Raw genomic sequence first — 18,099 nt, 5'->3', positions numbered from 1 at the left:
ATCCTCTGCAATGAAAATTAAGTTTCTTTACCAGGAACAGCATCACAATTCTAATTTCATCTGCATTTACTGACAAAACATTTTGATAATTAAATGATTAAAGACATTTCGATATATTTTCATGTGTGGAAAATTACTCTCAAAGATATAATTTTCATAATTAAATACACAATATCTGAATTCGTATAGAGTGCTGTCCTGGGCTCCCAGGAGTTCCATTCCCAAAAAAATAATCCAATTATTCTTGACTTCAAATAAAATTATAGTCATTGATAACAGATTGAGCTGAGAAATTTTCTTTAGTTACTAAAAGACAATACCTAGGTTTCTGGTCTCAATTCAAAGAATCAAAGTACTCTTCTGTTGCTTGGAAACCTTGCAGCAAACAAAAACGGCAACGTGTGCCCTGGGTTTAAATTACATGTGTCTCACTTACGGTATAACATTTCCCAAATGCTTACTCAGTTGATTTATCTTCAATTAGAAACCAACAAAGAAATGCTTCCTTTGTTATAAAGTACGAGTAGCTTTCAGATACTCTGAAAAAAATGATGTAGGATACTCAAATTTCTTTCTAGAATACAGGAAATACTCGCTTAGTGAAGAGTAAATTTTACTAGAATACCTCCTTCTTTAAATATTTCATAGAACACTGTTGTATCAGCATCAATGCCATTTAACCTGTTAAGCAAATTTAACTTGGATAGATTTCAGCACAATAATATAAACACTGAATTTTCCATTTTCAGGTAACCCTCCCTCCCATGATCTTTCCCCATTGTTAATTGTTCAGCCAGGTTCTCACTCCCTAAGGTTCACCTTTTCTGTTCTCACACCCTAGACCCCTCTGCCATCTGTTATCTACATTATTACATACTCTCTTCTGCCTACCAAATGCCCTCCTCCATCAAATTTAATCTGCATATCATCCCCCCTTACCTACTTTCATTTTTACCTTCCAGCCTCTGTCTCTATCTTCCCCTCCCTCTTCTCCTCCTCCCCCACCCAGCTTCATCTGCCCATTATATCTCCCTTACCCTGCTAACACCTTCCACTCTCTGTCTCTGCTTTACCTAAGGCTCAATGTGTCTTACGTTTTATGTTTCTTGCTGTCCCTGAACAGTGTCTCTGAATCAACACCAATCCACCACCCCCCCCCCCCACCAACAAACAAAGATAGCTATTGTGGACAGAGCAGGTATTCAGCAAAACAGTCACTTAGTTTTGACTTTGTCATACCAATGCAATTGAAGAAATTGGAAGAGGCACAAGTGAATCTTTGCCTGAACTCCAAGGATTATTTAGGTCCCTGAATGGTGGTGAGGGAGGAGTGCAGGGACAAATGTTGCAAGCTGCAGAGGAAAATGCCAGGGAACGGAGAGGGATAGGTGGAGAGGAATGAGTGGTCCCTGTGTAAAGCAGAGAGGGATGGGGAGGAGATGTGACTTGTTGGTGAGATCCTACTGCAGCTGGCAGAAAAGTTGAAGAGTGATGTGCTTCATGTGGAGCTAGTAGGTGAAAAGTGTTTATCAAGAAAACTTTAGCTCTGTTCTGTCTGGGGTAATGAGAGCAGACTTCACCCATTCCAACCTCATTGACTGAACGGCATTCTTCGTTTACTTCACACCATCCCTAGCCTGATCATTGAACCCACAGGCTAGAGTAGAATAGTTACAGTCTGCAGGATTGACTTTTACTTTCCAGGTGGATAGACAGCAAGTCTCAGACACTTCCTACAAACACCAAGCCATCATACATCTCATCACATCAGGGGACCTCCCCTCCATAGCCTCTAACCTGATTGTGCTTGAACCCCACTCTGTCCATTTCCATCTTTCACCACAATCCACAACAGGACTGCCCTGGTTGGCATCAAATACCAATCAAAACATAAGGACATAAGAAATTGGAGCAGGAGTAGGCCATCCGGCCCAACGAGCCTGCCTTGCCATTCAATAAGATCATGGCTGATCTGTCTGTAAACTCAGCTCCATCTGCCTACCTTTTCTCCATAACCCTTAATTCCTCACTATGTAAAAATCTATCTAACTGGATCTTAAATACATTTAGTGAAGAAGCCCCAACTGCTTCCCTGGGCAGAGAATTCCACAGATTCACCACTCTCTGGGAAAAACAGTTTCTCCTCATCTCCATCCTAAATCTTCTCCCCTGAATCTTAGGCAATGTCCCCTAGTTCTAGTCTCACCTACCAATGGAAACAATTTTCCTACTTCTATCTTATTTATCCCTTTCAAAATATTGTACGTTTCTATAAGATCCCCTCTCGTTCTTCTGTTTCTATAAGATTCTCTCTCATTCTTCCAATTACAGAGTACAATCCCAGTCTCCTCATAGGTTAACCCCCTTCATTCCTGGAATCAACTTGGTGAACCTCCTCTGCACTGCCTCCAAAGCCATTGTAAGACTCGCTTTACCTAGTGGCATGATCTCAGGGGTGGCGCCCCCTCCCCGACCAAACTTTAGCACTCTTGTTTGGATGGATGCTGCGTGTTGTGTCCCCTGTTTAACATCAGTACCCCGAAATAACATTCAGTCCACAATGTGCAGTTAAATGATTAAGATTTTATATTTAAGTATTGGGTTAGTAGAGAAACAAAAGAAAAGGAAAGCAAATAAAAGGTGCCAATGATCTCATAAACATGTCCAGTGCACAAACGTTGGAGTTCACAGATTCCCTTTCGCTGATCCTCCTTCGCTCGTCGTTGACCCCTGGGCTCCCACCATGTTAGCAGTAACATAAAAGAAGAAACCCTTACACTAGTATATCATTCCTCAAGTATGGAGACCAGAACTGCACACAGTACTCCAGGTGCGGCCTCACCAGTACCCTGTATAGTTGCAGCATGACCTCTCTGTTCTTGAATTCAATCGCTCTAGCAATGAAGGCCAACATTCCGTTTGCCTTCTTAATTACCTGTTGTACCTGCAAGCCAACTTTTTGGGATTCATGAACAAGCACTCCCAAGTCCCCCTGCACAACAGCATGCTGCAATTTTTCACTATTTAAATAATATTCTGCTCTTCTATTATTCCTTCCAAAGTGGATGATCTCGTATTTACCAACGTTGTATTCCATCTGCCAGACCTTGGCCCACTCACTTAACCTATCTATATCCCTCTGCAGACTCTCCACATCCTCTATACAATTTGCTTTTCCACACAGTTTAGTGTCATCAGGAAATTTTGCTATGCTACGCTCAGTCCCCGCTTCCAAATCATCAATGTAAATGGTAAACAGCTGCGGGCCCAGCACCGACCCCTGCGGCACCCCACTCACCACTGACTGCCAACCTGAGAAACACCCATTTATATCAACTCTCTGCCTTCTATTGGCTAACCAATCCACTATCCATGCCAACTTCCTCCGACTCCATGCATCTGTATCTTATTTATAAGTCTCTTGTGCGGCACCTTATCAAACGCCTTCTGGAAATCCAAGTATACAACATCCACCTGTTCCCCTCTATCCACTGCACTCATTATGTCCTCAAAGAACTCCAGTAAGTTTGTCAAACAGGACCTGCCCTTTCTGAATCCATGCTGCGTCTGTCTAATGGAACCACTCCTTTCTAAATGTTTTGCTATTTCTTGCTTAATGACAACTTCAAGCATTTTCCCGACTACAGATGTTAAGTTAACTGGCCTATAGTTACCCATCTTTTTCCTACATCCTTTTTTAAAAAGTGGCATGACATTTGCTGTCTCCCAATCCGCCAGGCCTTGCCCAGAGTCTAGAGAGTTTTGATAAATGATTACCAACATGTCTACTGTAACCTCCGCCAATTCCCTCAGCACCCTGGGATGCATCCCATCAGGACCAGGGGACTTATCTACCTTCAGGCCCTCTAGTTTGCTCATTACTATCTCTTCAGTGACAGAGATTTTATTGAGGTCCTCACCTCCTATTTCATCCATAACATCCTTCTTTGGCATATTAGACGCGTCCTCCACCGTGAAGACCGGCACAAAATAGTCATTCGATGCCTTAGCCATTTCCTTACCATCCAATATCAATTTCCCCTTCTTGTCTTCCAAGGGACCTATGTTGACTTTAGCCACCCTCTTCCGCTTTATATATTTATAAAAAACATACTGATTTTGTTACAGTGTTGTGGGATAGCTCCCTGAATACACAAATTGTCAAAAGGCAAAATGGTTGTGTTCTAAGCTGGGCATTTGGTAGCAGAGATATGTACATAATGATGTGTTATTATGGGAGATGACCACTTAATGTTTTCCCTCATTTCATCATGAAGGTTTCAATGAGAGTCAATTAACATGAATGTTCATCTATTCTCTTCTAAATGTTTTAGAATCAAAACAATCTCACACACAATAAATGGGTATGATGACCTCAAAGTATCAGTGGAAGTTAACTGATATCAGTGGTAAATGCAAGGTCATCAACTTTGGAAGGAAAAATGGAACATCAGACTATTATTTAAGTGGTAAAAAAAATTGCAGAATGCTGCTGTGCAGAGGGACCTGGGAGTGCTTGTGCATGAATCACAAAAGGTTGGTTTGCAGGTGCAGCAGGCTATCACGAAAGCAAATAGAATGTTGGCTTTCATTTTTTTTTTAAGAGGGATTGAATTTAAGAGCAGGGAGGTTATGCTGCAACTGATCGGGGTACTGGTGAGGCCACCCCTGGAGTACTTCATACAATTCTGGTCTCCTTACTTGAGGAAGGATATACTGGCTTTGGAGGCAGTGCAGAGTAAGTTCATCAGGCTGATTCCAGAGATGAAGGGGTTAGACTATGAGGAGAGATTGAGTCACCTGTGACTGTACTCGCTGGAATTCAGAAGAATGAGAGTTCTCATAAAAAAAATATAAAATTATGAAAGGGATAGATAAGATAGAGGCAGGAAAGTTGTTTCCACTGGTAGATGAGACTAGAATTAGGGTACTTAGCCTGAAGATTCAGGGGCTAACTACTGATGTAGAGGAGGCCACACAAAATGCAGAAGAACCCCATCCCCATCTCTCACTCCTCCCAGTCACTAGGCACTATTTTCTGCAACTGTATGAGGTTTGACAGTTGCCCCACCTCCTTCATCATTATCTTAAACAACTCCTCCATGTCAAGCACAGATTCACATGCACATACTCCGACCACTTCTTCTGCATTCGGTGTGGCCTCCTCTACATCAACAAGACCAAACATAGAATAGGCAACCATATTGCAGAAAACCTGTGCTCCAACTGCATTGGCCATCTCGAACTTCCTACTCCAAGCCATTTCAACTTCCCTTCCCCTCTATCATTGTCATCAGCCAGGGATTCGCAGAAGCCAGTAGATACTTTGCATTCTTTGAAATAGGCTTTGACACAGTGACACTGTAATTTTCTTTGTGATCAGTAAAGTATCTATCTATCTATTACAACAGTGACACAGCTACACTGCAACACTGCTGTGTACATACATCTATTGATGCTTCTGGACACATCTTCAGTGATGTTCCTGGAATCATCGGGTGTTTCGGGTCTTTCAACATCATACAACCTCCTCCAGGTGACCCAGCCGGGGCTGATCAGACCCCAGCTTGTGTCCAGATGGCTAGCTACTTATGACTCCATGGCTCCCCTCTTTTGAGCCACAGCCACCTTGAGGCCCTCTCTGCTGCATCGGTGGTACTGCGGATAGCTCTCCTTTTCCTCTCTCCCTCGATGCCCAAGATGCTGAAGGCTCTAACTAAGGAACAGGCTACGAATCCCCTACAACCAACCTCCACTGGGAGACACCTTGGTCTCCATCCAGCCTGCTGACAGTTGCTGACCAGTCCTGCATACTTGGAGAGCTTCCTTTCAAAGGCCTCTTCCAAGCTATCTTCCCATGGGACTGGCAGCTCCAGCAGCACCACTTGCTTAGTAGACCCAGACACTAGGACAGTGTCTGGTCGCAGGGTGGTGGCTGCGATATGGTTGGGGAACTTCAGCTGCCCTTCAAGGTCCACCAACAGCTGCCAGTCCCTTGCAGAGGTCAGAATGCCTGCAGATGTTCTTTTGGCAGGTATTGGCTGCTCCCCAGCTCTGACAAAGGCAATGGTCTGCTTGGAGGGTCAGGACCGCTTCGCCCACTCAATTCCTGCGCTGACGGCTTCAGTGATGGTCTTCAGGACCTGATCATGCCTCTAGCTGTACCGTCTCTCACCAAGTTCCCTTGCGCAGCCGCGGAGGATGTGCTCCAGGGTTCCTCGCTTGGAGCACAGTGGGCATGCAGGTGACTCTGCCTTGCACCATGTGTGCAGGTTTGATGGGCTTGGAAGCACATCGTACACTGCCTGGATGAGAAATTGGATGCGGTGTGGTTCCGCTTTCCAAAGATCAGCCCAGGTCACTTTCCTCTCAACCGCATTCTCCCATCTTGTCCAAGCTCCCTGTTGCTTCATTCCCACCGCCTTGCAGGCTCTCATCTCCTCCACTACTGCTCTCACCTCCTCCTGAACTAGACAACGCCTTTCCTTCCCTCTGGTGTCCATTTGGGGAGTTGGAAAGGATCCTAGCTCAGCTCGGCCTTGTGTGACCACTCCCACCAGCCTCCTGTGACGCAGCCTCACCTCTGCCTCCTGAACAGCTTCCTCTGCCCTCCACTTCCTGCCAGTACTTACTTGGATCCCTGCTCTAGCCACCTTCGGGTCACTTGAGTCCCTATACTGTAGCACTTCTCTGGCTCTTGTTACCTTGAATTCTTCCTCCAAGGATTTGAAGGGCAGTTGCAATTTGTTGTGGTGTCCATAGAGTGCGATGCTGCTCAGGCTCTTTGGCAGCCCCAGCCATCTCCTGAGGTAGCTGCTATCCCTCCTCTCTAAGGTTTCGACTGTCGAGATCGGAACTGCATAGACGAGGAGGGGCCACAGGATTCTGGGAAGAATGCCATGCTGATACACCCAGGCTTTAAACTTCCCATGTAGGCCAGACTTGTCCACAGATTTCAGCCAGCCATCCAACTCAGTGCAGGTTGCCTGAATGGATATTGTGTCCCTTAAAAAGAGCTGTCAAAAACTTTGCCTAAGCTCTTGACTGGCTTTTCTGTGATGGTTGGGATGGCTGTGCCTGCGATGCTGAACCGGAACTTGTTCTCCACCTTCCCTTTCCTCAGCACCATCGATCTTGATTTGGCAGGTTTGAAACGCATCCGGGCCCACTCCACCAGCTTTTTGAGCCCTTGCAGAATCCACCGGCAGCCTGGGACTGATCCTGTGGTGACTGTGAGGTCATCCATGAATGCCCTGATAGGTGGTTGCCGTTGAGCGGAATTCATTCTGGGCCCTCTGCACTCTGGTTCAGCAGACTTAGTGAGAACAGTGTCACTGAGATAGTGCACCCTGTGATGATGCCAATCTCCACCTTGTGCCAGGTTGATATAATTGCTCCTGAAGAGACCCTCATCCTGAAGTTGCTGTAATAATCAGCGATAAGGTCTCTGATTCTACTGGGGAGGTGATATTTGGTCAGTGTGAGCTGCACCAGCTTGTGCGAAATGGAACCATATGCATTTGCCAGGTCGAGCCACAACACTGACAGGTTGCCCTTGTTCTCTCTGGCCTCCCTGATGAGCTGTGTCACCACACCGATGTGCTCCAGACAGCCCGGCATCCCTGAAATGCCACCCTTCTGGACTGATGTATCAATATAGGTGTTCTTTGCTGGGTAGGTGCACAACCGGTTAGAAACTGCACTGAAGAAGATCTTCACCTCGACACACAGCAGGGAGATGATGCGAAACTGATCTATCTGGGTGGCATTTTCCTCCTTCGGGATCCACTCCCCTTCAGCCACTCTCCACTGTTCTGGGATCTTCCCCCTTCTCCAGAAGATTCTCAGGATCTTCCACAGACGCAGCAGGAGTTTGGGGCAGTTCTTGTACACTTTGTACAAGGTGTTGCTTGGACCTGGAGCCGAGCTTGCCCTTGCTTTGTGGACGACCTCTCTGACTTCCTTTAGTTGCAGCTCTGACACGTCGAACTGCACATCTGGTTCTGGTGGGTCTATTAGGATGTCGCACTCTCCCAATTCCTGCTCTCTTTCAGGATCATCAACATCTTCTTCAGATGTTGGTCTATGTCTTCCTGCGAACAGGCCAGTTTCCCACTGCACTTCTCCCCCAGCAACTCCTTGGTGAACTTGAAGGGGTTGGCGATAAAGGCAGCATGTTTTCGGGCCCCTCCACGCCGCCGCCTCCGATGCTACTCTGCCTGGCGGAGGACCCTGATCTTCTTTCGTAGTATGCACATCAGCTGGGCCAAGCCGATGCGCTCCTCTTCAGTGACAACCAGGAAAGACTGGGTGACAACCACAAAAAGAGTGGTGACGACTGGAGAGTCAGTGACAGCCTGGAGAGACGGCAACCGGGGCAGAACGGGCTGGCAACCCAATCTGTGTCCTCTGAGAGGAGGACCCCCACAAAAGCTACAATGAATCTAAGGGAAAGATACCCCCAGGGGTGCCCAAGAGAGGGGGAGGATGAGCACCCCAGTCGGATGGACACAACGACATCAGACTCAGGCAATGAACAAACGACGATGAGGAAGCAGTGTGCATGTGGCAAAATCTGCAAGAACAATCGCGGCTTGAAGATCCACCAAGCGAGGATGAAGTGTTTGGCGGGAGCAGGAGCAGCACAACGCGCAGGTGTCCAACCTGGTGAGACGAAGGAGGGGCCAGGCCCGGAGTCACCCCATAGTGCCCGGAACCTCCAAGTGTTGCAAACTAATCCCTCTAACATGAAGTCTAACAGGAGGCGGATCAAGTGGCCTGCAGCTAACATGACTTCACTGTGGAAGCAGTTTGATGAAGACGTTAACCAAATTCTGGAGGCAACGGTGAAGGGAGGGGTTGATAGGAAGCTGCAAGCCAAATATCACGTCCCCAGCAGAATCAGAGACCTTATCGCTGATTATTTCAGCAACTTCAGGATGAGGGTCTCTTCAGGAGCAATTACATCAACCTGGCACAAGGTGGAGATTGGCATCATCACAGGGTGCACTATCTCAGTGACACTGTTCTCACTAAGTCTGCTGAACCAGAGTGCAGAGGGCCCAGAATGAATTCCGCTCAACAGCAACCACCTATCAGGGCATTCATGGATGACTTCACAGTCACCACAGAATCAGTCCCAGGCTGCCAGTGGATTCTGCAAGGGCTCGAAAAGCTGGTGGAGTGGGCCTGGATGCATTTCAAACCTGCCAAATCAAGATCGATGGTGCTGAGGAAAGGGAAGGTGGAGAGGCATGATCAGGTCCTGAAGACCATCACTGAAGCCGTCAGCGCAGGAGTTGAGTGGGCGAAGCGGTCCCAGCCCTCCAAGCAGACCATTGCCTTTGTCAGAGCTGGGGAGCAGCCAATACCTGCCAAAAGAACATCTGCAGGCATTCTGACCTCTGCAAGGGACTGGCAGCTGTTGGTGGACCTCGAAGGGCAGCTGAAGTTCCCCAACCACATCGCAGCCACCACCCTGCGACCAGACACTGTCCTAGTGTCTGAGTCTACTAAGCAAGTGGTGCTGCTGGAGCTGACAGTCCCATGGGAAGATAGCTTGGAAGAGGCCTTTGAAAGGAAGCTCTCCAAGTACGCAGGACTGGTCAGCAACTGTCAGCAGGCTGGATGGAGACCAAGGTGTCTCCCAGTGGAGGTTGGTTGTAGGGGATTTGTAGTCCATTCTTTAGTTAGAGCCTTCAGCATCTTGGGCATCGAGGGAGAGAGGAAGAGGAGAGCTATCCGCAGTACCACCGATGCGGCAGAGAGGGCCTCAAGATGGCCGTGGCTCAAAAGAAGGGAGCCATGGAGTCATAAGTAGCTAGCCATCTGGACACAAGCTGGGGTCTTTTCAGCCCCAGCTGGGTCACCTGGAGGAGGTTGTATGATGTTGAAAGACTCGAAACACCCGATGATTCCAGGAACATCACTGAAGATGTGTCCAGAAGCATCAATAGATGTATGTACACAGTGGGCACATACTTGATTCTTTACCTCTCTCCTCCTGGTCTGTTGTCTGGCATGCAAAGAACACAGTTTGGCCAATGAAGCTGACAGAACATAACTAGGGCCTCCCTGCTGGTAATGTTGTCCTGGGAGTGGAGGCTTATCCTTCCAATGGACTTGGAAGATTTTGAAAAGACAGCATTGATTTTAACTTTTCAGTGTTACGAGATACCTACCTTAAGCAAACCAGGTCTCAGAAGCACATAAAAAAGCAAATATCACGGCTATCCAAAGGCCATTCCACTAAAATTGTCCAGCAGATTGTTTGTTGGTCCAGATTGCAGTACAGGGGTAGGCAACCTATGGCCTGTGGGCCAGATCCGGCCCATGAAAGTATTTTGACCGGCCCGCGAGCAAATATTGGGATACTATGCTTATCCGGCCCGCGAACGATTTTTCCTTATTCTGAGTGTTTCACACGACCACATGGCATCTTGTTACACTGGCCCCAGGTTCCATTTTGTTCCAAACCAAACACTGGTATATACGAATGATGGGAAGGCAGACTACCTTATTAATACGTATTAGATACTCTCCGCGCACGCGCAGATTTTCAGATGGGATCGTTCAAATTTGTAAACAGAAATAGCGTCACTGTGTTTTAACTAGAAATCCATGCTAAGTATCCAAATATTTACATGTGCTACGATACTTGTTGAATAACTCGCATTCCGAAATAAAATTGAAGAAAAAAATTCCAATAGCAATGAATGCAAAACGCAGGAAGGTAGACACTAAGTGCTGAAACTTCCAAGACACTTGGACACTAGATTACTTCTTCATCGAGCAAGCTGGGAAACCAGTTTGTCTCATTTGCCTAGAAAATGTTGTTGTGAAGAAGGTGGCAAATATCAGGCGACATTACCAGACCCGCAGCAGTGGAAATTTTAACAAGTTTACTGGGCAAGCAAGGAAAGATGAAGTTGAGCAAATGAAAGCTAGTTTCGGAAAACAAACATCATTTTTTGCCAAGAAAAGCAGTGAAAATAAAGGAAATACCCGTCCCAGCTACCTAGTCTCAAAACCTATGGTCTCAAAAAGTGGACACTGCATCAGAAATTTTTCAAATGGAATTGACTGAGATGCAGTGTGACAACATATTGAGATCAAAATTTCATTCTGAATATGTGTCAGTGCTTGACTTCTGTAGAAAGTATATTCATCCGAGTGGGAAGTATCCTAACTTAGTGGACCATGTAAAAAAGATGGCATCATTGTTTGGCAGCACTTATCTGTGTGAGCAATTATTTTCAAAAATGAAGCACACCAAGAACCATTTGAGAACAGGATTGACTGATGCCCATCTGGATGATGTTTTGCTCTTGGCATCAACAAGTCTGACACCCAATATTGAGAAGCTTTCAAGCAACAAACAGCATCAAGTTTCATATTATTTATCCACTGTTTGCATTAAAATTTTCTTTTATATTATACTTAATTTACCACCATTCAATGCATCATGTTCATATGACTTATGTTTAAAGGTTCTTTATGCCCTTTTAATAGATTCAAAAGATGCCTTGATTGAAATAAATTGCAATTGAACTGTGTTCTTTGATTACTAATTGGCATCCTTGGTTAAGCACAAATGATTTTCTAGCATGTGTTATTCATTAATTTGCGACAAAACATAACTAGATGTATTTAAATGGATAATTCCCATATTTCAAGTTTTTTATGGCATTTATCTGGCCCACCGTCCGCTCATTAATACGCGATCCGGCCCACAGAGGCAAAAAGGTTGCCGACCCCTGTTCCAGTATCTGAAGCCTCTTGTGTCTCCATAAGATCTTTATCAGTTTGCGATATTGATCATCAAACACAACTTTTACTCAGTCAATCAAAGGCTTTACTGCCAAGATGAAGGCATTGATAAATTTCAACATTGATATCTGCCGTTACTGGGAGGTGACATCAGTGTAGAAGCTGGCACAATGCTTTACTGTGCCAGCAATCAGCATTCAGGTGTTCAATTCTTGTTGCCGTCTTTAAGAAATTTGTACATTCTCTTCAAGACAGTGTGAATTTCCAACAAGTGCTCCAATTTCCTTCCACATTTCAAAGATGCACGATCATAAAACATGAGAGCAGAATTAGGCCATTAAACCCATTGAGTTCGCTCCACTATTCCATCATGGTTGATTTGTTAGCACTCTCACCCCCATCCTCCTGCCTCCTCCCCATAACCTTTGATGCCCTGACTTATCAAGAACCTATCAACCTGTTTTAAATATACTCAACAACCTGGCCGCCACAGCGGTCTGTGGCAATTAATCCTACAGATTCACTATCCTCTAGCAAAAGAATTCCTCACCTCTCTTCTAAATAAACATCCTTCTATTCTGAGCCTGTGCCCTCTGGTCCTATACTCCCCCATTAAAGGAAACATCCTCTCCACATCCACTCCATCTAGGCCTTTCAATACTTGATAGATTTCAATGAGATTGCCCGCTCATTCTTCTAAACTCTAGCAAGTACAAGCCCAGAGCCATCAAACACTCCCCATAAGTTAACCTTTTCATTCCTGGAATCATTATGTTGAACCTCCCCGGACCCTCTCCAGTGTCAGCATAGATAAAGGGCCCAAAACTGCTCACAATACTCCAAGTTCAGTCTGACCAATGCCTTATAAAGCCACAGCATTACATCCTTGCTCTTATATTCTAGCCCTCTGGAAATGAATACTAACATTGCATTTGCCTTCTTTGCCACTGACCAACCTGCAAGTTAACCTTTAGGGAACCCTGCACAAGGACTACTAAATCACTTCGTGTTTCTGACTTTTGAATGTTCTCCCCAATTAGAAAAGAGTCCATACCTCTATTCTTTCTACCACAGTGCTTGAACATACACTTCCCTACACCATATTTCATTTGCCACTTCTTTGTCCATTCTCCTAATCAGTCTAAGTCCTGCTGCACATTCCCTGCTTTCTCACTATTACATGTCCCTTCACTTAGCTTCAAATCATTTGCAAACATAGTCACAAAGCCATCAATTCCATCATCTAAATCATTGACATATAACGTAAAAAGGAGTGATTCTAACATCGACCATAATGGAATACCACTAGTCACCAGCAGTCAATCAGAAAAGGCCCCTTTATTCCATCTTTGTCTCCTGCCATGCAGCCAATTTCCTATCCATGATGGTAGCTTTCCTTTAATACCATGTGCCCTTACCTTTTTAACCAGCCTCATGCACAGTATTTTGTCAAAGGCCTTCTGAAAATCCAAGTAAACGAGATCCACTGATTGTACTTTGCCTATCCTGCCTGTTATTTCTCAGGCAAGATTCCCCCATGTTGACTTTAGTTATTTTATCATGTGCCTCCAAGTACCCCAAAAGCTCATTGTTAATAATGGACTCCAACGTTTTCACAACCACAGAAGTTAGGCTAGCTAGCCTATAATTTCCTTTCTTCTGCTTCTCTCTCTTCTTAGAGTGTAGTGACATTTCCAGTCCTCCAGAACAATTTCAGAATCTAGAGATTCGTAAAAGATCATTACTAATGCCTCCTCAATCTCTTTAGCTATCTCTTTCAGAACCCTGGGATGTGGTCAACCTGGTGCAGGTTATTCATCTACCTTCAGACCTTTCAGTTTCCCAAGCATCATCTTCTTAGTAATAGCAACTGTACTCACTTCTGCCCCCAAATTCTCCCAAATTTACAGCATATTACTAGTGTCTTGCACAGTGAAGAATGATGCAAAATACTTATTAATTTCATTCACCATTTCTTTGTTCCTCATTACTACCTCTCCAGCGTCATTCTCCAGCTGTCTGATGTCAACTCTCACCACTCTTTAACTCTTTATATGTCTGAAAATACTTCTAGTATTCTCTTTTATAATGTTAGCTAGCTTACTTTTGTATTTCATCTTTTCCCCCCCGTGGCTTTTTAGTTGCCTTCTGTTGGATTTGAAAAGCTTCCCAATCCTCTAACCTCTCTTTTTTTTTGCTATATTATATTTCCTCTTTTTTAACTTTTATGGTGATTTGACTTCCCTTGTCAGTCACAGTTGCCTCATCCTTCCTTTAGAATACTTTGGGATGTACCTATCCTGCGCCTTCCGAATTACCCCCAGAAACTATAGCCACTGCTGTCCTGCTGGTGTACCCTTCCAATCAACTTTGGCTTGATCTTCCCTCATGCTTCTAGAATTCCCTTTATTCGAATGTAATAACGATACATGTGACTCTAGTTTCTCAAACTGTAGGGCAAATTCTATCATATTATGATCACTGTCCTCTAAAGGTTCCTTTACAATAAACTCCCTAATCATATCAAGTTCATTACACAACACCCAATCCAGAATAGCTGATCCCCTCATGGGCTCAACCATAAGCTGCTCAAAAAAGCCATCATGTAGGCATTCAACAAATTCCCTCTCTTGGGATCAAGCGCAACCTGATTTTCCCAATCTAACTGCATACTGAAGTCCCCCATGACTATCATAACATTGCCTTTTTAAAATAACTTTTCTATTTACCTTTGTAATTTGTATCCCATGTTCTGGCTACTGTTTGGAGCCCTGTATACAACTTCCAAAAGGGTCTTTTTACCCTTGCAGTTTCTTCACTTTATCCACAAGGATTCTACATCTTCCGATCTTATGTCACCTCTTTCTAAAGATTTGATTTCACTTTTTACCAATAGAGCCACCACACCCCCTCTGCCTACTTTCTTGTCCTTTTGTTACAATGTGTATTCTTGGATGTTGAGCTCCCAACTATGATCATCTTTCAGCCACGACTCAGTGATGCCCAGAACATCAAACCAGCCAATCTCTAACTGCGTTACATCATCTACTTTAATCATATACTGTCTGCATCCAAATACAACACCTTCACTCCTGTATTCATCACCTCTTTCAACCTTGCCCCATTGTTACACTTTAACTCATTCCACTAACTGCAATTTTGTCCAGTCATCAGCCTGTCCTTTCTCAAAGTCTCACTACACACTACATCTATTTGCATAACAACTGCCCCATTCTCAGCTCTATCATTCTGGTTTAAAGCTCTAGCAAACCTGCCTACAAGGATATTGGTCCCCTTCGGGTTAAGTTAGAACCTGTCTGTTTTGAACAGGTCAAGTATTCCCCAGAAGAGATCCCAATGATGCAGAAATCTGAAACCCTGCACCCTGCACCAATTTCTCAGCCACACTTTCATTTGCCAAATCATCCTATTCTTATCCTCAATGGCACGTGACACAAGTAGCAATCCAGAGATTGCTTTTCAGCTTCCTACCCAACTTCCTATCTTCCCTCTTCAGGACCTCCTCCCTTTTCCTACCTATGTCATTGTTACCAATATGTACCACAACTTTTGGCTGCTCACCATTCCACTTTAGAATGCTGTGAACCCAATCCAAGGCACCTGAGAGGCAACGTAACATCTGATTGTCTCTTTCATGTCCACAGAATCTCTCTTCTGCTCCTCTAACTATGGAATCCTCTTTCACTATTGCACTCCTCTTCCTCCCCCCACTTTCCTTTCTAAGCCATAGAGCCAGAACAGTGCCAGATACCCAGTCACTGCGGCTTCCCCTCATAGATCAACTTCCTGCACCCAGAACAGTATCTAAAATATCTACTGATTATTGAAGAGAACGGCCACAGGGGTACTCTGCACTGGCTGCCTATTCTCTTGCCCCTCTCCTGACAGTCAACCAGTTATCTGCCTCCTGTAATTTAGGGGTGATTACCTCCCTGTAGCTCCTATCTATCACCTTCTTATCTTCCTGTATGAGCCGAAGGTCATTGAGCTGAAGATCCAGTTCCTTAACATGGTCTCTATGGAACTGCAGCTCAATGCACTTCATGCAGATGTAGTTATCAGGGAGACTGGAGGTCTCCCAGAGTTCCCACATCCACATTAGAAACATCCCACTGACTCTGGACCCATTGTCAGCATGCTAGCATGAACTAATAGACAAAGAAAAAATAATTATCAGAAACTTATTTAGAACCTCCACCTGTTCTTGCCCAAGTCTACTGAGCCAAAACCTCCTGCTCTAACACTGGCTCACTCCAACAAAGGCCACTCTGCTTACACCTCCCTTCTTTTTATTGGCTCAAATAAAACTTGCTCCCAACAAGACATGTTCTTTCCAAATGGCTCCACTCTGCCATAAAGCTTCCCTTTCACTAGCTACTTCAAATTATGACCCACTCTCACTGAGACTTGTTCTTTTCAAATTATTCCTGCCCTGCAACAATGTCTCGCTCTCTCACTCACTCGCTACTTCCAATTATGAGTTAGTTAGCAAATTGCGGGCATGTAATGTTGGTGCTTGCGGCATGGTGACACTTGCCCCAGCACATCCTTGGACTGTGCTGGTCATTGATGTAAACAAGGCATTTCACTGTATGTTTCAATGACAAGTAAAGCAAATTCTAGAGTATGGGAAGTGGTCCAAGCTTCGCAGGGCTTTGCTATGAACCTTTACTGTCAAACAATGGTGTTGTCCAGCATAAGGCTGGTGAAGGACCTTGCCTTGCATAAGGCCAACCTCATTACTTAGGGATCAGCACAGACATTGTGAGCAAAAGAGCTTGTTGCTGGGTTATGATTCAGTGTATGTGTTAATGATCATTTGGAACCCAGCCTTTCAGCAAGGGCAATTGCAAATGTTATTTGCATAATACAACTCAGTTACTGAAGTGCAGAAGTCCTTGATTCTGGGATGCAATCATCGTTGGTGGAGTAGTCTCCTCGTGGCTGTGATGCTGCTGCAAACAGGTTTTTCCATTGCACTGTATCTCACCATACTATGCATATTTCAATGAACCTGAGATAATTCATAGCTTTGTTGATGTAGTACCACAGTGAGAAAGGTAGAATAGGTGTTTCTAACCCATTGAATTCATCATGTGACCATACCTAGCTCCGAACTATTACTTAACCTCATGCAACAGCACAAAACGATCATGAGATTTCATGATGTACCATTGAACTTGGCTAAAACTGATCTAATCAGGATAGGATTTATTTTCTTATATGACATAAAACGTGCTGTTTTGCAGCAGCAGTATTGTACAAAAACATAAACTTATTATAAATCACAAAATAAATAGTCCAAAAAAAGGAATAATGGGGTAGTGTTTATAAGTTCATAGACCATTTAGAAATCTGATAATGGAGAGGAGGAATCTGTTTCTGAGACAGTGAGTATGGGACTTCAGTCCCCTGTACCTCTTCCCCGAAGGTAGTAATGGGAAGACAGCACTTTTTGGCTGGTGAGGGTCTTTAATGATGGATGCCAACTTCTTGAGTAACCCCTGCTTGAAGGTGTACTCGATGATGAGGAGGGTTGTGCCAAGATGGATCTGGCTGAGTCTACAACACTCAGCAGCCTCTTGCGACTTTGCATATGGGAGGCTATAATCAGAAAAGCATGCTGTACCAATCACCTGAAGTAGAGCTGCTGATGTGCCTTCTTTGTGATTGCATCAATGTGTTGGACCCAGGACAGATCCTTGAAAGATGCTTACGCTTTCCCACTGAACGCTTGAGAGGACAGGTGCACGTTCCCCTTCCTGAAGTCCATAATCAATTCCTTGGTCTTGTTGATGGCAAAGTTGTTATTATGACACCACTCTGCCATTCTTGTACATTTCCTTGTGGCCACCTGAGATTTTACCAACAACAGTGGTGTCAAATGCAAAATTATAAATGAGCTGTGCTTACCACACAGTCATGGGTGTAGCAGAGGTTCCCAACCTTTCTTATGCTGTGAACCATACCATTAAGCAAAGGGGTCCATGGACCCCAGGTTAGGAACCCCTGGTACAGAAGAGTAGAGCAGTGGGCTAAGCTCACAATCTTGAGATGCAGTTATGACAATTGTCAGTGACAAGATGTTATTACTGATATGTACAGCTTGTGGTCTGTCAATGAGCAAGTCAAGAATCCAATTGCAAAGGTTGATGCAGAGGTCCAGGTTCAAAACCTTGGTGATTAATACTGAAGGGATGATGGCATTGAATGTCAAGCTGTAATCCATAAACAGCACCTGACATATTATCCTGATGAAGGGTCTCGGCCTGAAACGTCGACTGTACCTCTTCCTAGAGATGCTGCCTG

The sequence above is a fragment of the Mobula birostris genome, chromosome 6, assembly GCF_030028105.1.
Source record: "Mobula birostris isolate sMobBir1 chromosome 6, sMobBir1.hap1, whole genome shotgun sequence".
NCBI classification, from domain to species: Eukaryota; Metazoa; Chordata; class Chondrichthyes; order Myliobatiformes; family Myliobatidae; genus Mobula; species Mobula birostris.
The sequence above is the reverse complement of the archived record's forward strand: the minus strand, read 5'-3'. Positions refer to the sequence as shown.